This window comes from Strigops habroptila, chromosome 1 (genome assembly GCF_004027225.2).
Source record: "Strigops habroptila isolate Jane chromosome 1, bStrHab1.2.pri, whole genome shotgun sequence".
In the NCBI taxonomy this organism is placed as follows: Eukaryota; Metazoa; Chordata; class Aves; order Psittaciformes; family Psittacidae; genus Strigops; species Strigops habroptila.
This window is the reverse complement of record NC_044277.2, coordinates 52,325,654-52,350,132: the sequence shown is the minus strand read 5'-3', so window position 1 is coordinate 52,350,132 and position 24,479 is coordinate 52,325,654.

Here is a 24,479-nt window from a genome sequence, read left to right as displayed (position 1 = left end):
CTCTGGATCTGAAATGCACATGACTTCCTTTCCCTGAGCCTGTCAATAGGCAGCCCTGAGTGCTGCATTGTGAGGCTTTTTGAGGCAGGGTAGGTGCATAGCAGAGAGCAGGCTCTCACGCACTTACCAAGACAAATAAAACACAAATAAGAGGAAAGAGATTGTGCAAGTATCTGCACAAGTTTGGATGATGGTCAGTATTTTTTTTTTTTCTGGCAATGATTCAACCTAAGTTCTGCAGTCAGAAGACTGTAAAGACAGTCAGAAGGCAGTCTGGACAGCTCAACAATGCTCTTTGCCCTACTGGGATCATTTGTCAGACTACTACTGGCTTGGCAGGGCAGAGTTAGATGAGTGTAGTGTACTTCTGAAAATATACTTTCATTGCTCTTTCTAGAATATCCAAGTCTAGACATTTAAGGAATATGCAGTTTTTTCTTGGTTAGTATATTTTACTGAATGCTGCTGTGTTAATTCAGGAATGGGCAGACTTTCTCCTGTAAGTGATTTTTAACCTGACTTTTAGTAAGAAAATGTAACTTAGGAGTTCACAATTGTGTATGTGCTGTAATATTCGAATCCATATATAATTTAAGTCAAAGCTTATGTAAGGTCACATTAAGTTCTGGATTTTTTTTTTTCTTTAGGATGGAGAGGTTTGCAGGGGAGAAAGACTGTATTGGTATCTGTAGTCAAGAACAGGTCAGTGTGAATTCAGGCCTCATTTGGGGAGAGAGAGGAAGGGAAGGAGGAAGGAAAAGTGGGGAGAAAGTGGTTTTCAGCACCCTGATTTGCATAAAGCTACAACTGGAACTTGTGCTTCATTAGACATTAATGAATCCAAACCTTAGTTACGCTTAAATGGCTTTGGATTTTTTGAGAAAGACATGAGGGAAAGGTTGGGTTTGTTATAAATATATTTTATGTTACTTTAGGTAATGGATAAAGTGAAATGGTTGTAATAAGGCTTTATGGTCACACTTCAGAAATACTATGATATGCAGTATGGTAGTCTTCTTAAACTGCATTTACATTTATTTGTTTATGATGTGTAAACATTAATTTCCTAAATTTAGGGAAAATTGTATTGAGAAGAATCAAAGCTGGCAGATTATCCACCCCATTTACCAACACAGTGAATGTTGATGTATGTCAGTTACACACAATGCATAGTAAAGAGAAAAGACCATGCAGCAACTGTTAGTCTGTCCATTAGATACTTGAGTGATGAGATTTCAAAAGCCTTTTGAAGGCTTGGTGTTAGCCTGGAAGATCTATCCACTCCTTGTCTGCTGGAGATAGCACATTTCTTTTAATTTACAAAATTATTTAATGCATCAGGGCTTTGAAAGAGATGGACTGAACATCAGTAATGCCAGAGAGAACTGCAAGCTGCAGATAGCAAGAACCATTGAAAGCATTTTTGTTATACAATTTGCCAGGCTTTTTTTTTTTCTTCTTATTAGTCAAATATACCGTGACAAACCATTTTGTAAATTTGCAATTTTAAGCAGCCATATGTAGACAAGCATTCAAAGTTTTCCAAATGCAAAAGAACAAGACTATAGTGTTATGATTTCATTTCACTTGCCAGTGGTGTAAATACCAAATAGTGAGGATAATGTGGCACTTCTACTTCCGTTGCCAGTAGATCACCAGAACACGTTTACTGTAATGCAGTACTATCTCTGCTGTGACAGGTGAGCTCTGGGACCTTTCTGCAGTGTTCCCAGAGATTAGGGCCCATAGCCTCACCCTGCCTGCCCCTCCGTGGCTGGCAGATGACTGGAAGCAAAACACTGCTGAGTGATACCTGCCCACTGAGTCCAAATAGGAGCTCCAAGATTCCACGTGTTGAAATAGTGGTGTGTTAATGCACCAGTGGTTCTCCTGCTCTGAGGTGTTGTGAAGAAGCAGCAAGAGGGCATAAGATGGGAAGATCTCACGTAGTCTAAGTTCTTGATTTTTCCCATGCGAAAGAGCAGTCACTTGGAGCTTGAATTCAGATAGAGTGCTGTCTTTATTTGCAGGGGAGCTGGTATAACACTTCAGCATGAAACTGGATCATAACTGTCCACTAAGTTACACTTGTCTCATTTCTCTCAGAGTGATTGTTCTGATGTTTCCTGTCGTCATTTCCACCCTTTTTATCAGGGTTGCTCACAAAGCTGCTGTTCATTCTTACTGATTCTCTGATAAATTCTGGGGAACCTCAGAGTACACAGCAAAGAAAATTTAAAAAATTAAAATACAGTAAGCTTCTGATTTAAAAAGCTTTAGTGACAGTAAATTCTGTAGGCAAGTTATCACAATGCATATGGCTGACACAGTGATGTACAAATGAGATGCTTAATCTAGGCTCAACCCGGACCTTTCCTCACTCAGAAGTATTCAACACTCAGGCCAGAAGTATTCAACAAGGCTTCAGGGTCTGTCTATTTTGGGGTATGGCTGATTGATCACAATGAGATTTAAAGATGTGCTTTAGTATTTTACTGGCTAAGAATTAATCTATGCCGTATTAGAATCAGGCTGTCAGAACAATGGGTTAAATTAGTCCTTGAATATTAATTCAGTATAAATTTGGCAAAGATAGTACTGCATTACAGTAAACAACCGAGAGAGAGATTCCTTCCTTCCTCAGCACTGGGTCTGTGTGCAACAGGTAACAGCCATGACCAAAGTCCAGGGGGCAGGAACACACTTGCAGCTGCTTCCTTCTGCAGCAATGCCTTGGATCTGTTTTGGGAGTACCATTACTGGTGAGCTGCAAGGAAAGATGATTAGCAAAGTCTGCAAATGAATCTGGGCCTGGTTATTTGTGTCTGGAGAGATTAGCAAGCAGCAATATAAGCAGTTATACAATGAACAGGGGAAACAGTGGAAATAAGGAAGTCTGGTTTTCTTTAAGTCCATGTCTGATTTCCAGCCTTGACCTCACTGCAATAATCACAGATGGCCTGGCATGTCTTTTATAAGAACCCTGTAATTCCTTCAGTTCCCTCTCTACTTAATCTTTAGCTCCTTCACAGTATCTCCAGGCTCCTCCACACCCACACCTACCAGTTTGAAAGAGGCAGTACCTGGCTGTGGCCAGCTCTGAACTGGCATTTTAAAGATGGTGGATAAAGGTTGAGCTTTATGCTGTAGCTCTTAACTCAGCAGGCAATGAAGTTTCACAAAACTTGGTGGAATTTAGGGCAGGATTCAGGTACCTAGACATTTATGTCATTGCCTAAAACTGGCGTGCTGCCCTAGAGACTTCCATGTGGGACTGGAGCTAAGATAGATACAAAATATACTGAAGACTTGCACCTCTGGAGCAGCAGATGGAGGATGCATGTGGACATCTAAAATGCTCTAGATGCTTGTCCGAGCAATAGAATTGTCACCTATTATCTATTGAAGCCTCTACTAAGTGTTAGATTTGATGGAAGTCAGCCAAGTATTACTGGGATCGACAAAGAGACATCCAAATGCTACCGAATAGGCTTCATTTCCTCAGCAAATGGAGCTAAAAATGGTACTGAGTAGGCACCAAAAGCGAACATTAGGGCTGTCCAAATGTGTCATTGCTTGGTATTTATTGAAGAAAAGTAACTGGGTCTACAAGTCACTGTGAGCTGCTTTGAAAATGTAGTCAATTTGCAATGACGTACTTGAAAAGGATTCCTCTGTCGTTCCATATTTTGTCTATATTCCAACTTAACAAATTTTTTCCTACGGACATCTGACAAAATACAGGTACACCAGTAGTGTCTCCAAAATGGATGCATCTCCAGATAACTAGATGGGAAACACTGATGGTCAAGCTGAAATTAAACTGAGGTAAAAACTTTTAGTCTTTAGCTTAACAGAATCATAGAATTATGGAATGGTTTGGTTTGGAAGGGACCTTAAGGATCATCTAATTCCAACCCCACCTGCCAGAGGCAGGGACACCTTCCACTAGACCAGGTTGCTCCAAGCCCCGTCCAGCCTGGCCTTGAACACTGCCAGGGATGAGACAGCCGCAACTTCTCTGGGCAACCTGTGCCAGTGTCTCACCTGGAAGTGAGACACTGGAAAGAAGAACTTCTTCCTAATATCTAATCTAAATCTACTCTCTTTGAGTTTTGCTCTGTCATACAATGTCCTGGTAAAAAGTCCCCCTCCAGATTTCTTATAGGCCCCTTTTAGGTACTGGAAAGCTGCTATAAGGTCTCCCCTGTGCCCTCTCTTCTCCCTTAAAGGCTGCCCTCCTTTTAATCCTGACCCATAAGCTCCTCATCCATCCCCAGGCAGAGCTCTGCACACTACAGCTGGTCATTGACACAGAGGGCAACACCCCCTCCTCGTCACCCTTGTCTGTCCTTCCTGAAGAGCCTGTATCCTTCCATTCCAACACTCCAATCATAGGAGCCATCTCAGCACGCTTCTGTGATGCCAGTAGGATCACAGCCCTGCCGGTGTGCGCACGTCTCTAACTCCTCTTATTTATTCCCCATGCTGGGTGTGTTTGCATAGAGCAGGGTGATCTAACAGTATGGGCTCTTTATTTCCAAATTCATGAGTCAGTTTTTCCATAAGCACATATGTATAATTTTAGAATTTAGTGTGCAGTAACTGTTCTTTTGACTTGTCCTAAAAAGCTTGCTCAGTTAGAATGATAATTATCAGGAAAAAAGGAGTCAGTGTATGCTGACATATAGGATAAAAAATTACATGAAAATGTGGTGTGGACACCACAATATAAAGTCTTATAAAACACAGAGAAGTTTTAGCCTCTGCCCATTTCAGCTTCTCTCTTTCTCTTGGTTAAAGCCTCTAGCCCAGGTGCAGACACCCCTGTTCCAGCTCTGTGAGCTAAACTGAAGACGTGGCAGCCAGTTGCTTTTGCTTACTGTGTGTATGATAATGGCTCAGCTGGATCAATTTCTTCATCTCACAGAATTATGAAAGGTTCTTGCTAATGCCTTGTTCCACTGGGACAGGACTATTAAAATGCAGAAGTGATTTCTCCGGGGCTATATATATGTGGCTAGCCAGGACACAGAGAGGATTTATTAGTGTGCAGTGTGCAATAAGTAGCAATCAATACTTCAGCCTTGGCGCAGTTTAACTCTGCAGAACAGTATGAAGATACAGTGCATGCCAAATAGCAGCATAGGATTTAGTGCAGTACAGATGTATCTGGAATATTTTAATAAAGAGAGGGGTTATGGAAAACACTTGGCATTTTCTGGAGCTTGCAGCAAATATTGGGTTATAGTACCATATATAACAGTATATCTGAGCATGTACATGTACTCAAAAGATGTCGTATCCATATCACCTTCTGTAAAAATGTGCATATTTTTAAGGTTTTTAATCAGGACAGATTTGTTTGGTTTGGAAATAAAATTACATTTGTGCTAAGCTTGACGTACTCAATATCCTTGAGATAAGATATGAAACTTCTTAAACTCTTTGCAACAAGTTCTATAGTCTTAAATTAAAAATGTGTTTCCTAGGACAGGAGAAAACTGTATTCTGGGCTCTGAATCTCACATAGTTCTGGTGTTTTCAACTGTGGCAGCAGAGAAAGTATTTTTATGCCAATTAACTGTTTTTCAGATGCAGCAGCATTTCAAGGATTGCCACTATCATGATGAAATCACCTCCTGAGCTCAGTCACTAAGCTAATGCAACACACAAACCATGCATATTAGAGCTAAAACTTAGCTTATCCCTTAGTGTAGCACTTAGAAGGGCTACTGCATTAAAGAGTAACTGTATTCTGCTCCCCATTAAGCACATTGGGTCCCTTAGTGATATGGGCAGTTGTGAAGAGATCCATGTCTGAGAGGAAAAATTACTTTCCCCTGAGCCATTACAGATGGAAGATGACTCTGTTAATCATCACTGCCTTCATTCAAACTTGAAATACTTTTGGTTTCCTCACTCTCTTCAAGCATGTGAGCAACAGTAAAGTAAGATATAAAATCCCAAATAAATATGCAAACAGAAACTTGAGCAGAGGAAATATCTACCAAATTGGGTTACACCCAGTTGGAGACCTGTGAATAAAGCTAATCCTTTCCACACCAGACCGTTGATGAATGCTAATAACAGGGTCCCTGTGAAAAAATGTATTATCATGTGTCCCCTTCTCCTTTGGTATACTGCAGCCCCAAATGTGTGGCTCTCACCCTTGCAACATCCTTGTGTATACATGAACAGGAAGGCTACAGGATCTCTAATCCTTTCCATGTTTGCTGTGGACGTCATCAGGGCGTTAACATCTGAAGGAACAGAGACTGGTGACACATCCACTCTGGAAGGCACTGAAAAGCAGCAGATCACTGCCAAAATGATGCACAGTATGATGTGTTCTGAATGCACTATAAAGCCTAGAAGTAGGCTTGTGTTTCTTCGGCAGGATATGAAGGTGATCATGGCATGGGGGTAGTATATCAGATCTTTCGCTGTCTTCTCTCTCATTGCAAATTCATTGTCAAAAGGACTACAGGGCAGTATCTGTTCAGCAGGAAGTAGAGAGGTGCTGCTGCTCTAACCGTTGCGGGCAGATGTGGTGGTCTTTTAAGTAAAACTGGGCCTTGGTCTGATATGGCTCTTTCTCTTGATCTTGCATCCTTTGCAGTTTCTAATATCAAATCATTTCCAATGTCCATCCAGGGTTGGATTCCTATGCATTTGAAGACTGCCAAGAATCGAAAGCCTGTTGGAACGATACTTCATTGTTAAGAGCATAAATCTGATTTTCCTTCTGGCTTACCAGCAACACATGTAGTATAATGTCTGGAACAACAGAGCCAAACTAGTCATTCCATTCGGTTTTGTTTTAAGGATGATTTTTCCTTCTACCACCACAAAAGAGTTGTATGGTGTAGACATTCCAACTTCAGTGCTTGTAAACTAGTTTCATATTTGAAGCATAGTCTCCTACAGTATTTACAGGAGGTTATGTTGCATGATGGGCTGTGTTCTGCTTTATGTTGTGGTTTTCTAGCTGTATAAAAGCCAACGAAGGGCATATAACAAATAGTTGGAAATTCATTCTCTAAAACAAATCATTCATTAAAGCAGAGGACTGACTTATTCAATATATAGTAAGTCAGCAGTACAGGTGACTGACTTCTTTATGGAAAGCTAGGAAATTCCTATTCTTTGACCAGCTATCAGTAGTTTTCACTTGTTAAATTTCAGCGTGCAGAGTAGGCTTTGCTTTTCAGAGTGTTTGTTCTGTCTCAGAATATTTGCGCTTGGAAGTCCTGTAATAAATACATTGGTGAATTTTGCATGTTCTTTAACTTTGGACCTTTAGATGAAATATTACTGATACTAATATTCCTGAAATACTTCATCATGGTAGTGGTGTCTCATCTAATGGTGAAAGAAACTTTCATTACTCTTACGGGATGAAATTATGGAACAGCCATATTGCTTGGATATATTCCATTTCCCAATGTTATCTTATGGCAAGCCATTACTACAGACAGTTTTAAAACAAAAAGTCTGTGATGACGTGCAATCTAAGAGCCCCTCTGGAACTCCAGTAACATTGAGACAGATGCTGTTTCTGATTATAGAAGAGAGAAGCATTACAATGTGCACAAATGGAGTGCAATATATAATAGGTGGAAAAGGGAAAAGACATACATATACATACATACAATACGTACATATACATACATACATACAAACACATACACACATATACATCCTGTGTGTTTAAGCAGGTACCAGCAAGAATTTGATAGCACCCTCTCATTTTCATGTAAAAAAATCTTCCAAGCTTTAGCAGTCCCTCTTAGTCCTTATCCTGGTATTAATTAGTTGAGGGCTTTTCTGGTGGCAGTAGGTGAATTGGGTCTGCATGGTAGTTGTGGAAGAATATGACTGAGTATTGGTGGGAAAGTCAGTCATTTTTCCCTTTAGTAATCAGTGATTAGACTGGTATAAATGATAAGGTGAAGGAAGTGGAAGGACGATTCAGCAAATATAAACAAATGTGTCTGAAGCAGGGCAGAAGTGGGGTGAGTCAGAATTACTATGAAAAGAGGCTTGAACTTGATGGAAGAGAACAAGAGAGTGCTGAAATAGCGAGACCCAGGGGTGGGGCATTCAAAGTTGGAATGAATTGAAAGAGGAGGATGAAATAGTCAAGAAGTGAGGTAAAACTCCCAGCTGGGACCGTCCTACCTGTGCAAACATACAAAGAAGTTTGGGCTTTCTGGAGGTAGAAGTTATTACAAAGAAGGCAGCTTGGTATACTTACTATGTGGTGCAAGAGCTAAGCCAGAATTAAAGAATGCCAGTTCACAGTCTCAGTGGCTTAGGGTAGTTAGGGCAATCAGGAGTACCACACTGGTAAAACACAGGATTAACTGAGTACCACAAAATCTGCTTTGAAAAAGGCCTATGTTGGAAGCTCTGTTCCTTCAGGCCTTGAAAAAAAACCCATGAGAGAAATGTCAGCTAAATACTTCAAGTAGCATAAATGAAAACAAGGTTGGGAACGCCAGTTTATGTACTGAGTATGAAGTAGGCTTCTATTATCCTGTTGTATCTATGCTTGTGTTCATTATTCCCCTGCATTATTTTTTCTGAAATGTCACCATAAGCACAACCATAACAACACTTCTGGCTGTGGGAGGCTGTTTGGGATGTTTGACTCGGGAGTATCTGTAGTTACTCAAAGTAAGCTACGTAATAGTCAAATCTTTCTGAGAACATAAAATTGCATGAGAATCATATTAATGGTATGTAAACATGAAGATGGTATTTTTGTGTAAGAGAAGCTAAATTGAAATGGTTTCCCCTGCTCTGAGCTTTTCAGGCAGACACTTTGCTGTTCTGGGCTCACTAGCAATTAAATCACGGTAAATTAAACAGGGCCAGAGAACACTTCTTTGCTGTGAGATTTGGTCTTTTCTGCTATTACACATTTGAAGTACAGCTGTGCTCCAAGTCATGGCTGTGATCCAGGTCAACTAGCATTTTCCCCCTGGATTCTCAGACACCTTTGGCAGGAACATTCCCAACAGGACTATCCTGCTTTGAGGGCTCTCAGTCTTCAACTGTGTGGATTTAGCCATTCCCGTTGCATTGCCAGAGGATGGTCCCGGAGACATGTCACTATTACTGCAGCCTGGCTGGAGTAATCTAATAAGTTCTAGTCTGCATCTCCATTTATTTGGGTGCACTGGCACTCCTTTTAAATTAAGAGCAGCTTAAATGTATGGATGATATTACCGGTGATAATTCTAAGCCATTTGTTCATCTGAGCAGGTGTCTGACTTATTAAGCCCTCAGTGCACGTATTCACTGTAATGCATACAGATGGACATGGTAGGTACCCAGCAATTAAGCTAACACAGAATTAAATGAAGCTGCACTTGGCTGGTGTGTACACGCAGAGATAAGAGATAGTCCAAAGCAGGTCTTCACTGTCCTATTTTTAATATTTTATTTCTATAAAGGGCCTAGAAGTATTTTGTTTAGGAGACCCAGTACCTTTTCTTAGGAAAAGTGAACATCCAGGTCTGTAATAATGAAGCTGAGTATAATGTACATCTTAAAAATGGTCTGCATGTGTCAAGTTGCTGAGCCCTACAAAGCTACTGTGAGGAAGGGCAATATTTCTGAGGAGTATTTCTAGATGGAAACATCAAAGCTGAGAAGTCCAAAAGGATTTAAAATAGGAGTAGTAAAGATAAAACCATTAGTCCTGACACTGAACCCACCAGAAAAGTAACCTTCTTTCACTTGGCAGTCCTAATCCAGAACTTCTTCCCCAGATATGCAGCTTTGAAGGCTAGAAGATGATAACTTTGGTGCAGAGAGCTCTAATAAAGGTAGTTTGAGATGGTATGAGTGCAGGAGCAGGTGTGTTTTTCTGGGTCACAGCTTCACTGCAGAATTTTGCTTGGTTTTTTCCCTCCCTCTATGACGTGTATGATCCATTTTCAGGACCTGGTAAATGCAGCAACAGATTTTCAAGCATCCATCACTGGGGATGCATTATTAAGACTGTGCTTTGGATTGCAAGCTGTACAGTTTTGAAGTAATGTGTGTCCATGTAAACCTTAGTCCAATAAACATTCTGAAAAGATTAAATAAAAGCTATACAACTTGAATTTTTATATTGGAAATTGATTTTCTTAAAGAGTTTTGACAGCTTCTTGCCCTGGTATGAATTTCCATCTATGATTTTACCAAACGACATATCATCTCTGATTTCAGGTACAGTGGCAATGAAATCCTCAACAAAATGCAGTTCATGTTAAGTAAAGGGGTAGAAGGAGAGGCATTTTTTAAGCTACATAACTCTTGTTCTGTGGATTTTTTAAATATCAGGCAACCCTGATAGCCCTGGGAAGAGCTAATTCTCTTCAGAGCACCTGCACATTATGCAGCTGCTTCATGGATTTCAGGGTGCTGCTTACTCATCCAAAGGCCTTGTATATTCAGAGAGAGAATGAGGACTATGGTCACTTCATCCAGGGTATGTGCCAATTACTGAAAGCAATTGCTGGTGGGCAAATTTCTATTGCTGAGTCCATTGACTTTTTCCACCTTGGCAATGAACAGAAAGTCACCAGTTTCAGATCCATCCATCTATCCATCCTTAGATGGAGAAGGAGAGTGCTTGAAACAGAACACTTGAAAAAGGAAGAAGAAAAGGTCAAAGGCTTATAAACATGCTCAAGTCTGCCTTGGCCAAACCTGATCCTCAGAAGCACCTGCACATTTGTGCTACATGCAGGGGGAAGGGGGAGGTGCTACTGAAAATAGGGTGCATCTGCTGTGTGTGAGATGACAAAACATTATCCTCTTGTGCTGTTGTCCTGGCAGGCTACCGGAGGCCCCTCAGGGAGGCCATGTCTGAGGGTGCCTTCCAGAGTTCCTGGCATTTGTTCAGGAAAGGTTGTGATGTACTTTAAGCTCTTCCATTCTTGAGGCTTTGGGCATCTCATGGCTGCTGAGGAGCGGGAAAAGTTTTGCAATCATTTGTGCCTGGGCAAATGTGCCTGTTCTCTTGAAACTTCCTGGCTGTAGAGATTACTTATACATCTTAAAGTGGGACCTAAACTTCTTTCTTACAATATCAGTACACCACCCTGATGTGTGAGAGCTACGTCTATGGCAATATTTTCCTTTTTGGTTCCCTCTGCAAAGTGTATAAATTTCTTTAACTGACAGAGATACACAACATTCTCAGTCCTAAAACTCATTATTTTTAAGGTTTTGGGTATGTTCTCCAGGCATACCATTTGTTTTGTTCATTTACAAGTAGAAGAAAACACAGTGAGATTTACCATGACATTGTCTTCTATGGAGTACAACATGGCTTACAGAAAGGTCTTAGATCCTTAAGATTTTAAGGATCAAGTTTAATCATTTATGGGCTTTTTGTTGAGGACATTTTTTTCCCATGAGCAGTCCTTTCCCTTAGGAATTTAGGCTATAGAAGAGGAAGGGCCCTTCTGTTTATTAAGCCTAGGCCCCCACTGTAGTGTGAGACCGTGTCACATAATACCATGCCTGAAATTTAATCAAATAGTGTCCTTAAAATTGCTTCTCGTGTAAATAGCATGGAGTGCAGTTGGAACGCACAGGAATATTAGACAGATCTGAGCCTTAATCTTTCCGTGAGTGTTTAACATAACAAAAGAAACTGGTCGAGTAAGCTGATGGAGAACCATGTGTTTAGTAAAAGAAGGGAGACAAAGAGCGAAGTCTTCCAGCACACAGCATGATTCTGTACCATTAAGCAAAATAGCTCCAGTTTGTTGAAAACAGAGTACCTCCTACTTGACAGAGTCGAAACCTGCTTTTAAAAGGGAATGCTTATAATAACAGTTTATATTACATCAAGAATGATTCTTTTCTTATAGAAGAGGCATAATGGAGATACTGCTGGAAAATGTATCTTCAGAAAGTTTATATTCCACTGGGGAAGGGAGCGAATTTTTTCTAACAGGTTTTTCACTGAAAAGCATGAAATAGGAGTTTCTGATGCAGATAGGTTAGTCTTTGGAGCAATGGCTGAATGTACACAGCAGTGAAATTGAACTTTGAGAAGCTCAGGTGAGGGAAATTTTTAGTTAGCTCATGTTTCTTTCACGTTAGTTTTCTTTGACTATTACTTGTTGAGACATAGGAACCAATTCCCCCTGCATGATACTGATAAGGTACAAATAACAGAGACATTTTGAAAGTGCCTTTTCCGTTCATATTAGTAAAATGAAGTATTTACTGAGCCACAGTATTTACTATGTTGTTAAATTCAATGAGCCATTATTGGACGCAATGGCAGTGAACCTGAGAGGTTTCTCAGCCTGCTGGCCTAGCTCTGTATCTGTGCGTCACTAGAAATTATAAACCAGATTCTCTTTTGCGGTAAGGTCGCTGGCTTTTGCTATGTGGGAATGCCCAGCTAGCACAGGTATCTCTGCAAGATGCTGTACTGTGCCGTTTTTGAACAAGATTGGTGCTTATTAGCCTGTCCAAAGAGTTTTGCTTACAGCTCTGAGATAGCTGCCCACACACTAGCTAAGGCATATCGGCATTGCATTGCCTCGTGCTATAGAAACATGTCAAGCCAAGTTGCACCAAACTAAAATCATGTTTTAAAAAACCCGTTTCCAGTTAAGGTCTGTGTAGGCTTATTTAGCTCAGTCTAAGCTGTCTTCTCTCACTTTAGGATACGTCTCTTGCTGAGGCAAGCTAAGGCAATACAAAATAGTTTTAAAGCTACATATACACACACACACATCTGCATTAAGCTTTGTAGTGGTTTACACAAAGTGTTTTTTAAACCAATTTAGTTAAATGGGTACAATCTTTGTGTTTTGATAGGGAGAGAGATCCTGGTGCTTTGAAGTCGGCTGGACCTTTGCCAGCGTAGTCAGTATTGTTTGTAACATATTCATGCTGTGCCAGTGCTGGGAAGTGCCATATAGAGAAAGCTTAAAGCCTATCTGTAAACTGAATGAACATGACCAATGAGCAACTTGTGTCTTTAAGGTGATTAAAATCTGTAATAAAATGGTGGGCTCATTTCAAAATTCACAAAGTCGTTGAACTCCTCTGAGCACTGCTTCTCTGTGAGTGTCTGATAAAACCAATCCAAATTCCTGAAACAGAATTTAAAAATCTAAACCGAAAGTCTCATGAAAATAAAACCAGTCAAACTTTATGGGAAAAAACCTCAACAAAACAAAATAAACCATCTGCCAGTAAATCATTGATCTGGACATGGGTAAACCACAGGGCAAGAATAAAATATTCATAGTAATTAGTGGTATAGACAGAACAGAAACCTCTTCTTTACACTTGCTGTTGTTATGGTGATTCTTCCTCCAAACGCTCTCTCCTCCCCCCAAATGACATTGACTCTCTCCATGGCTTTCCATCTGGCTCTTGCTTTCTTGTTTATCCCAATGAAATTAGCTCGACTGCTCATTTGTCACCTTGGAGGTGTAGTCACTGTGAACATGTGTGGTGCGAGAGAGCGGGACAAGCAGATGGTGCTTGAGAATAGATAAACAGACAGATGCATTAAAGAGACAGGAAAATTGTTGGTATGAAATAGTGTCTGGAAGATGATGAATTGGGTTTGTGTTTGGTGAGGCATGGCCAACTCCTGCATGCAAAGAAGTGTTGTTCCCTCACTCTTGTTTTCTTTTAGGCTGCTGGCACATGCTGAGGGCTCTCTGAATTGCTGAAGCAATTCGTAGATAAGAAGACTCAGGGATACCACATTTAAGATAGGACGCTGAGGTTTCATGTGAGTTGCTGGAAAATGTGATACGTTTTCCTGGCTGATTCTCCTTAATAAAATGAAAAACACATCTCCACAAATCTGCACAAATAGCTTCTGTTATTAATGTCTGCTCTTTGTCCTAGAAATAGCTCAACTCAGTATGTAATTTATGATTTCTGTGGTATCTTAATTATGAGTAATAAGTATGTTTATAGGAAAAAGTATAATTTCATGATACATTCATTTAACTGCATTAAATGCCATGTTGGTCTGGATTTATCTTAAGGATCAAAATCTCTTGTCCAGAGGAAACGACGAGAGTTATCTAGAAAACCTGTGAGGGCTTAAGGACACAAGCAGAGGGGCAGAGTAGATGCAGACAAAACAGAGAAATAAGAACCATCATCTATAAAAATGTGACCTACCTGGCCCTGTCTACTAGACCAAAACCAATTTTCTGGCCAAATGAGATTTTTAAAGGTAATGAATATGGCTATTTATGTGTGTGGCCTAGGAAAAGTACCTACTAGAAAAGGAGATTGAGACAAAAGCAGGATAATATTTACCTTCAGAAATTAGCACTACATTTGTGTTAGTTACTGAGGTTAAATTTCTGTTTCCTGAAACACAAATGGAGTGGAGTTGGATACTAAGGTCCAACAGCTAACAAACTTTACTCCATGGAGATCTTACAGCATGATTGCCCAGTTGCAGCTGTCTAGACTTATACACAAAGAATCACGCACACATACACATAGCCTGGATTAATGAAAATGCAACTCTTTGAAGAGGCTGAGGGTAGCAAAGGAGCCCACTTCCAGTCCCTGTGCACTGCCAGGAGCAAAGGACAGGTTGGAGCTGAGACGGGGGGACAGATGGAAGGGAAAGGAAGAGGAGGCATCAAGCTTGGGTACAGCACACAGGTGGGGTGAGCCCATGTCTGTGCATCTTAGAAAAGGAGCAAAATGGGGATGTGGAAGAGAAGAGGGGGAGAAGAGAAGAGAGTTGAAGAGAAGAGAAAGTAAGGGGGAAGAAGAAGGAAGGTTGAAAAGGCCAAGGAGGAAATGGATTGAGAGACCGCCATGGGTGGTTAAAATTGTCACTACCTTCAAGCCCAGCCCTGGAAGAAGCAGTATGCGTAACTGGCAATAATACTGTGTGGATACATGGATTCTCCTGGAAACAAAATGCCCAGCACTTTCTACATGCTAGGAATTGCCATGGCAGATATTACGGGGAGAGATACAATGGACTGACTTTTCCATTTGTCAGTGATGATGTGTATGTCTAGTCCCTCTGCAAAAATGGAAACATGCCATGCTAAAATCGATAGTGACAATACAGATAAAATGTATCAGCAGTAGTTTTTATCAAAACAGTATTTTCCTGGTTGTGAAAATTGGCATAACTCAACATGCCCCAAAAGCTTCAGGAAGTTCAGGAGCCTCAGACGCCGCAGGGAGTGAGGCTCACTCACTTCCCTTGCTGAAAACCAGAGCATTGTGCATGCCGCTCCCCAGCGCTGGCACAGCAGACAGCACAGGAGCAGCCTCTCCATGTTCTCCAGGCCCCAGAAGCTTCAGGCTTTGTTTTCCATGGGCCAGGAACGCTAATCCAGCACACATTTCAGAACAGCATTTTGTGTGCTCAGAACACAAGTGGAATTGCCAGGTGAATATTCTCACTTAATCTTCATTTGTCATCTCAGGGATAAGTGTAGGCTGCTTCTCTGACCTCAGAATGACACACAAAGTGCAGACTAAAGATTGTTGAAATGCAGCTTTTATCCCTTTAAATGATTTCTTTCTTTGTCTTTGTTTCAGATTTCAGGGAGCTAAAGTGGATTTGTCCACAATTGAGCCATGCCAGTTCCTGTTTCCCTGGCATGAAATGGATTCCATATTCATTTCATCCTGGAGAGAAAGGATTTTGCTGCAGGAGGAATGCTCATTTTCTTGTCTAGCTTGCAAAATGTGTCTCTGTTTTATAGAAAAAATTAACTGATGTACGCAGGAATCAGAAAGACTTGATTTGGGGCTGATCTATTGATTCAGAGACAGCACTTTGGCACCCTGGACACCTTGAGCACCTATTGATTCAGAGACAGCACTTTGGCACCCTGGACACCTTGAGCACCAGATGGGTTATTTTTGCTCTCACATCAGTGTTGCATAATGAATAATTCCACCAAGTCTCATTCAAATCCTCAGGCGTACAAGCATATTCAATATACTGATGCACCTTGGTCACTCGTACCATAAGACATGGCGTTACCTCCAATGTTACAGCAGGAACTACAAATGCAGGGCAGAGTCCGTCCTCCCATCATACCCCCTTGGGAGCTGGGTTAGGTACTGTCCTCATCACCCTTTCTCTGTCCTTGGAAGATGAAGCACAGCAACTTCTGTCTCCTTGAGGTGTTCTGTTTTAGAGCAGGTGTGGTGTTCCCACTGTACTCCTGACACAACCCTCTGAGAGGAGGAACCGAAGTGAATCTTCCATGTCTTTTTAGTTATGCATAGAAACTTCATTTGTGCCAAACATTTGAGGACTAAGGTAAGAATTGCTGAGTTAAAAGTGTTGGTTTGCAGGTATATTAGGAGAACCCTACCTCTGAGCAACTAGGAAAGGTGTGTTTAAAATTCATAGACCATAGCTGGACTGTTTGGTAACGTAGGGTTGTAACTGAATGGTTGTAACAATGGGAGGTCAGCATGCTTCACATCTGCTACGCAGAAGAAAAAAGAAAAATCAGTAAGTTAAATCCAAAGTTTGTTTTAAAATGCAAATGCAGTCCAAGTTCTCCTGAAATTCCAGTTTGTCCCTTTCTATAAAGGGAGTGGCAGAAAGGGATTTTCCCCATACATAATGTACACTGATCTCCTTTGTAAAGCAGGCTTAAAAAAAAAGTTAGAAAAAAGACTGCTGTATACTAAAGAGATTTGCCTATATTATAGTTGCCTAAGTGGGTTTACTGGCTTACAAATAGCCAGTAAGATCACCTAGCACTTAGGCAATGAGAAGCACTGGACAGTGGAACCACAGTAGTATCATTATGTTGACGCATTTCATTTTAGAAATTAAATGGTAAGCTTTTAGTTTTAGGGTAATTTTTTTCTAAGTACCAAGACAGATTAAACGGAATGGAAAGGAGGAAGGAAATGTTCAGGAAGAAGACTTCTTTGATCACAGTTTGCTGCAGGGTTTAAAATGGTATCTAGAATTTCCAATATTCTGTCAGACCTTCCAGGAGAAATAGACTTCATCTTTTATAATGAATTTCCATATTTATTTATAAATACATATTTCATAAAAACACTCTTGGCTATGGCCAATATATAAAGTGCACAAAATTTCAGTATGAATGTAGAATTTTAATCTCCAATAATTGAACAATTATTATTTCTTGAATTACAGGGGTATGAACTGATGTTAGTAGTATGTGTGAAACTTTTGGATTGGCACATGATGGAAGTGTTAATTACTTCACAAAAGCAGGTAAAGCTTAGTCAGGGTGCTTCCCTTTACCCTACTGAGAATCCTCAAGGGCAATGTAGCATCCTTTATGGCAAACAGAATAAGGAGTACTTTCAGTGAAATTCAGATGAATCTTATTTAATATATTTTACCCTAAGAAGTACAAAGTAGAGGACCAACTCCTGCTGTAAGACTGAGAAATGAAGCTGTATTTTTTTTTATTCTTCAGCCATCACATTTAAGGAGGAAACAGACCCTTGTGTATTCCCAACTGCCTATCTTGAGGAGAATCAGCATACAAATAGTTTAAATTCATGATCCTAATGATTCAAGTTTCAAATCAACAACCGTCAGTGCAACAGGAAGAACTCCAGGAAACTCATGGCTTATATTTTTGCTGCTGTATATCATGCTTGATCCCATACATAGACATAAAATGAATTTACAGAGCCAGTTGTACACATGCAAATAGTGAAAGGGTAGAGAAACATCTACTAGTCAGGACTCAATCACAGTTTTTGTGAGTTCCGTCTCTCCTGTAAGGGGAATGGTTTGTTTCTATGTCATTAACCTGGCTGAGCATATGTAGAAACCTATGATAGGAGGCCATGTCCTGCTAGTATTCTACTCCCCCTGATGTTCAACAGATCGTTTCATATTCCTAACTGCTGCTGCTGCTACAAAAAAAAAAAACTATCTGGTTTAAAATCTTGACATTCTTCAGGTATAGGTACAAGCTCATTCTTGTACTAGTGTGTTACTTCCCTGTATATTGCATGCCAAGTTGAATTTGCTATATGAGTGTGAAAACTAAGAGGATGTGTCATTAGGCCCTGTGGAGAGCGATGTACTGGGGATAGCAGAGGCACAGGAACAGCCTAATATCAACTGTCAGGCCCAAGGGTCATAGTCACATCCTCTTATCGTCTACAATTTGAATGGCTTCCTAGCCCTTTCATCTTCTAGAGAACTGCCAACATCTGGCAGTTGCTGAAGAGTACTTGGAAGCAACGATTTTGTCACATCAGATAAGATGGTTTATGTGTTTGTGACCAGCCAGTCTCTGCAGCACATACGCCAGCTCTCTAACACCATCCCAGACCTCATGCATCAGGGGTTGGAAGTCTTCTATAAGCAATGGCCTCCATGGGATCCGATGAAAATGTGAGATCTTTACTGGCATTGCTGAGCAGTGACCGACTCACATGAATCATTCCAGTGTTTTCAGCTGTTGAATAACTGCTCACCACGGTGAGAAAAGGCTTTCCAGATTCATGTGTTTTGCTGGTTGCTGCTTGTGTATCATGCAGTATGTTATATCTTCCAGGTGAGTTTGTTATGGCAGTGGTGTTATGATGGCTTTCCATGGAACAAACCAGGAAGGACAAAATGAACAATACTGAGGTATATTCCAACTCTAACTATTCTATGAGTCTGTGATTCTATGATATGAGTGTTTGATCAACGGCTTACAGCAGCAGTTCCTTATAGCATTGCCGAGCCACTGAGAAGATGGGAACGCTAAACTAAACGAGAGGTTATTTAGTCACAGCTTTACATCTGCAGAAGATGATTTTAAGATGACTGCACTTTTTAATGAGTAGGTATGATGCTAAAGACTGAAGGTACAGCTAGAATTTAAAACCACAACAGTGAGTCAAAGAAGAGAGAAAAATCTAATTGAGAGAATGAGGGAGGAGGTTTCATTTCTGCCATGCCAAGGCTTTCTTCTTTGCAGAAAGTGGGAAGCTAGAACAAGGCCAAGAACTGTCTAGTCTTAATATCTCTGTGCGGAATGTCCTCACCGTTAGCCTTTTTGCTATTTCTGTTCAGTGAACCAGCAGTTTGATGAGCTCCTGAGGCAGCATTTACCTTTTGGTCTTCTTTTCATCTAGTTAGCAGAGTAGGAATGAACTTGGGACCTGCTGAGACAAAGGCTAACATGAAAGTGGGACTCAGCTGAGAGTAGGATGCAGGGAAGTACGGAAATTTTCTCAGCTGCCTTCACTAAATAAACTTACTTGTTCTCTCTTGCAGTTTAGAGGTTGTGCTGGAATGTCTGTCCTTGGTGAATGCTTAGACATAAGGTGGAAACTAAATTGTTCTTAGAGATGTCTATGCTTGACCAAATTTGATCCTTATTATAGTTCTTGCTTTGGACATCTTTGGGGAAGATTGCTGTAATGCAGTCTTATACGAAGCTGTTTTTGAAGACTATGAATGTAGGTTTTTCCACCTGCTAACCTACCGGGGAGAATTATCAAATTAGGAGCTATCTACTTTTGTACGCATTGGGAGAGCAATAGATCTTCTTAACCCAGGAAAAGCATTACATATCTTTACTGGTCATCATCTGATCTCCAGTTGATAGTTTTTAGGTATAATGATCTACTAATTGTTTTTCCTTCTAGCTGTCCCAGAGAACATTCTTTCCTACTGCAGTTCCACCAAAGTACCTGGAGCAATTCATTGTTCTAATGCAAAGAGCAACTTATTTTTCAGCATTTCCTATGCTCTTGTCTTCAACTAAATTTGGTACTTGTCAGTCATGCCAATTACTTCCATCCTTTCCTAAGGAATTGGTTTGAAGCATAAAGTAGGTCAATTTGAGAGCAGTTTGGAAAACAGAGTTTGTAATGATAGCATGAGAATATGATAGTCTCATTAATTGCATGTGTGCCCCTCAACAGATGAGTTTTTTAAAGCACTCAAATTAGACAAATCTGAAAACTTGAAAACACCCCAGATGTGTATAGCTGCAGTCTGATGACTCAATAACAGCAAATAATTAAGGATTTAATCAAATCAAGTAACCTTTTTTTGCTAAAGACATTTTCCTTTTCAGTGTATTTACATGTAAGGTTTCTTGGGTTATCTGTAAATTCTATCTACCTAATGCCTAAACAGGATCATTCAAATGATTAACTCTCAAACTGAAAATATATACTGTGTTTGTTCAGGTCTATTGCTCGTATATTATTGCAGCCACATCTTCACTAGGTGAATCACCAGCATCTATGAATTTTGGATTAAGCATAGTTTATAATTCATAATTATAAATCTGCTCTGTTAATGGTTATAATTTTAATTCCAGAGAGTAGTCAGACACCGTTCAAGTATTTGTGCCAAGACTTAAAAGTTATCAAGATTCTAGAACTAGAGAAGATACTCAAAAAGTAAAAAAAAAAAAAGTATAATTTTTCTCCTCCTAATTCTTTACCAAGATGTACTAAATCAAAGGAAAAGCAAAATAAATCCTGACTTTGAAAGGAATGTATTTGAGAATCATAGCATCATAGAATCATTTAGGCTGGAAAAGACCTTTAAGATTAATGTGCTCAACTGTAAACCTAACACTGCCAAGTTCACCACTATTCCATGTCCCTAAGTGCCTTGTCTACACATCTTTTAGATACCTCCAAGGATGGTGACTCTACCACTTCCCTGGAAAGCCTGTTCCAGTGCTTGACAACCCTTTTGTTGAAGATTTTTTCCTAGTATCCAATCTAAACCTCCATTAGAAGAAGAGCCTTGAAGAAATGGGAAATTGGATTGGAACTACTCCAGAGATTTTCTTCCGGAAATAAATCTTTACAGGACAGTTCTGTCTTCAAAGTAAGTTTGCTTGTCCCTCTGAAAAAGTGTATGAGCTACACTATCTTATTTCCCAACTGCTTTTGCCCAAGAGATCATAAAAGTTAGATACCTCTTGGAAATCTTAGGCAAAAGTACCCACTGGTTTATTTTAGCTTGTTTCTGAATAGTTAAAGGGGAAGATCAGGCTGTTCTGCAGACCAGTCCAGAGTGTGGTAAACACATCATCTGAAAAGAAAGGAGAAGAAATAGCACAGCTTACCCTGAGTCATCCAGGCTGCAAACCACATAGTAAAAGGGAAAGATCCTCCCCTGTTTCTCCCAGGGGAGAAGTACACTGAGAAATCAGTGATGATTAATAAACATTATTCAGACATGAGGTAGGAAGACAAGCAGCTTTCCAAGTAACTCCCTTTACTACAGTAGCCAAGTGGAAAGCAAGCCAACTCCTTTAATTAGGACATGATATCTTGCTCGCTTGTTACCTCATCAGCCAGCTGCAACTGATCATAGCCTAGTTTATGAGCTCCCAAGGATGGAGAGCATATTTTACAGGAGGCTGATGCAGTACTTGCTGCTATAGAACCTTCTCTATAACGGATGTTGTAAGTACTATTACTACCACTAAACCTAACAGGATAATATAGTTTGGAGATGATATTACCCCCAGGAAAACCTATGCAGATACAAAGCTAACAAATTAGCCTGGTAATATGAATGTAATAATAAATCCTAATAAAAACAGGACTAAGAAGAAAATTTATTTTCTTTTAGCTGGTGTATTAGATGGTCACATGAGATGTGAAAAAAACCCCAAACCCAGGCTTATGCAAGGTCATGCTTACCCACAGAGTTAATGATGAGAAAAAACTAACCCAAACAAAAATAAAAATGCCTTCTGGAACAGAAATGCTGTGTGCATTGCAGAGTGCACTTCCCTAGCCTTTGAGACACATTATGCATTATTTATTGTCCATGAATAATTTGCTAGAGCAGTCCCTATGCACCTTCTGCTTCATAGGCAGCACTGTTGCTCAGAACATTTCACCACATAATGTTCACCTCCTGGGATGTTTCCAGAAGTGAGCAGGTCCCTGTCTGTTACAGAGCTGGAGATCTTTTTCTCCCTCTTTCCACACAGTAAAACAGAGGGAACCCAAAATGAGGTTTAATTGAAAATAAATATAGCTGCATGCAAATTTGCTAGTTTTTAAGGTGATCTTGTGCTTTGTGTGCCAGTCTACAATTCTTGCCTGATTTTTCCCTTTCAATCTTGCATGAAATAACTTTGACATGTTGAATCATTCTTGCAACCCTGGTCAAATAGTAAAGACTGCCTCTCCTCATTCTGTAGGAGATAAGAAGATCAAGTAAACATTTTTTCAGCTCTTCACAAGTCGCCAAGGTACCTCCTTCTGGGACTGGATTCATCTTTGCTCCATTTCTTTTCTTCAGTTTCCCAAGGCAGGGACTTGAAATTCTCAGGACTTCAGCATCATCCAGTTACCAAAACCTTCCTCAGGAGTTGAGCTCTATCTGGCATGATCACTATAAGCTCTTCTAGCCCCATTTGGAACAATGAAGAAATTCTTACTCCCCTTGCAGCTCCAGAAGATCAGAGCTTTCTAACCTGTACCCAAAATGGAAACAGCTTCACAACCGTTTCCATGGCTAGAAAATGAACGGCTTGCCCTCTGAGGATGGATTTTATCATTGCAAATATTTTAGAACTGTTTTTTATCACACAGCCTTTGAGACAGCTTGCAGTATCCATTTGTTTTCCAATATTGTGGGATATTCAGCTGAGTTTTGATAAGCAGCTAATGAGGGAGGTTGTAAGCTGAGATGATTTCCAGAAGACCAATTTGTCCTTTGTGGCTATCACCAGGTCTCAACATCTCTGCCATGTAATTTGACTGGCTTAGCATTCTTGTGGGGCTCAATTGTGGGGCTCAATAGTGATAACTAACTTGGGAAAACAAGTGACCTGACATAGCATCTTTTGGAGACAAACTTCTGCTTAACACAGCCTAAGGCTTGAAAAAAGCATGCCTTGAAGTCCATGCAGCAGCTTCGTAAGTTTACTGGGCTGCTTATTCCTGGCTTTCTGCTCAAGATTTTGATATTTCCTTTAGCTAAATGAGCCTTCCCTCTGGAGAATTTGTTTACTTAGCTGTTTTCACCAGCATTTTGATATTCATGTAACTCTTATATTTTTGTTGTTTTACCCATTCATTGAACACAGATGATCAGAAAGTACTTACTGTATCAGAGCCTTTGATAATGGCACCATAGGGAATGCTGCATCATACTCTCTGTGATAACTCTTAAGAAGAGAATCAGAAGATGGAGACTTGAAGTGAAAATCAGGCAGTGGCAGATTTCTTTGTGCAGGTTCCTGGGCTTGAAGAGACATGGCAGAGGGACCATGATAGACTTCTTTAGCAGCAGAATTTACAACCATACTATGTATCTACTACATGTGTACCACACGCTCACCTCTTCTGATAGTGTGGCATCATTTTCTTTGGTTCTAACTTCCTGTGTGTGGAAGAAAGGACCTTAGGAAGGTCCTACTAAACTCCATAAAAAGCGACAGCTTCTTCTATTGTAGCTGTAAGCAGAAAGCTATTAAAAACACATCTGGGAAAGACTTTGCAGGACAATCTTGGTGGACAGTGCAGGAGTAATCAAGGAATGAAAGGCAGGGCTCCAGCAGTTAATTAACAGCTGCACAGAGCTGATATCTGCCTGGTGAGCTGGGACATCTTTTCCTCTCATTCTTTAAAAAACGTGAATTGTGTAATTTAAAATGGATTTCGGCCATACGGATACAGCTATTTTAACTTCAGGTCTTTGCCTTTAGGACTTTGTTAAATTATGAATTCCCTATATAATGTGGACACCAATGAAGACATCTCATGTCTGCACTATTAAGACATGTTTTGCTTAGAAAATGGCAGAAATAATGCTAGATTTAAGTTGTCCCAAGGTAAATCATCTCATCTCTACTGAAAATGTTACTCTGCAATGAAAGCTTGTTTGTTGTTTGGGTTTTTTTCTATAAAAAAACCCCAAAACTATTGTAAAGATGTAAGCTCTGGGGGACTACTTTCTTAGGAGGTTACTGAGTAAAACATTATAGCAACAATATGCCAAAAGCAAACGTGGATCCTATCCATGTAAAGTGAGATCAACAGTATCTTTTTTGTCAGAGAAAGAACAAAACTATATTTTAGGTAGGTCCTATAACAACACATATTCTTCAATCAAACACAAAAAACGTTTGTGATTCTTTTGAGAGTTGGAAGAAGGAACTTGACCTTCCTGCTTGCTAGCTATGTGGCCTCGGGCCACTCTGGCATTATATGACAAACACATTATGAGAAGGAAGAACAGTGTGGGTCCTGGTGGAGTTGTGTGCATTCATCATAGGAATCTAAACACACAGTACAGGAAAGAACAAATAGGGATTTGTGATGCCTTGAAACTCTTGAGCTTTGCTAAAGAAAAGAGCAGAAATACAGGCAATCATTTACTTCTTGAGATAATGTTCTCAACAAGCCATCATTCTTAGTGAGCCTCGTGTTGTTTTTCTGGGAATTTTCTCAGTGATGTTGTGAACAAGAGAAAAAAAAAAATCAGCAAGTAGGTT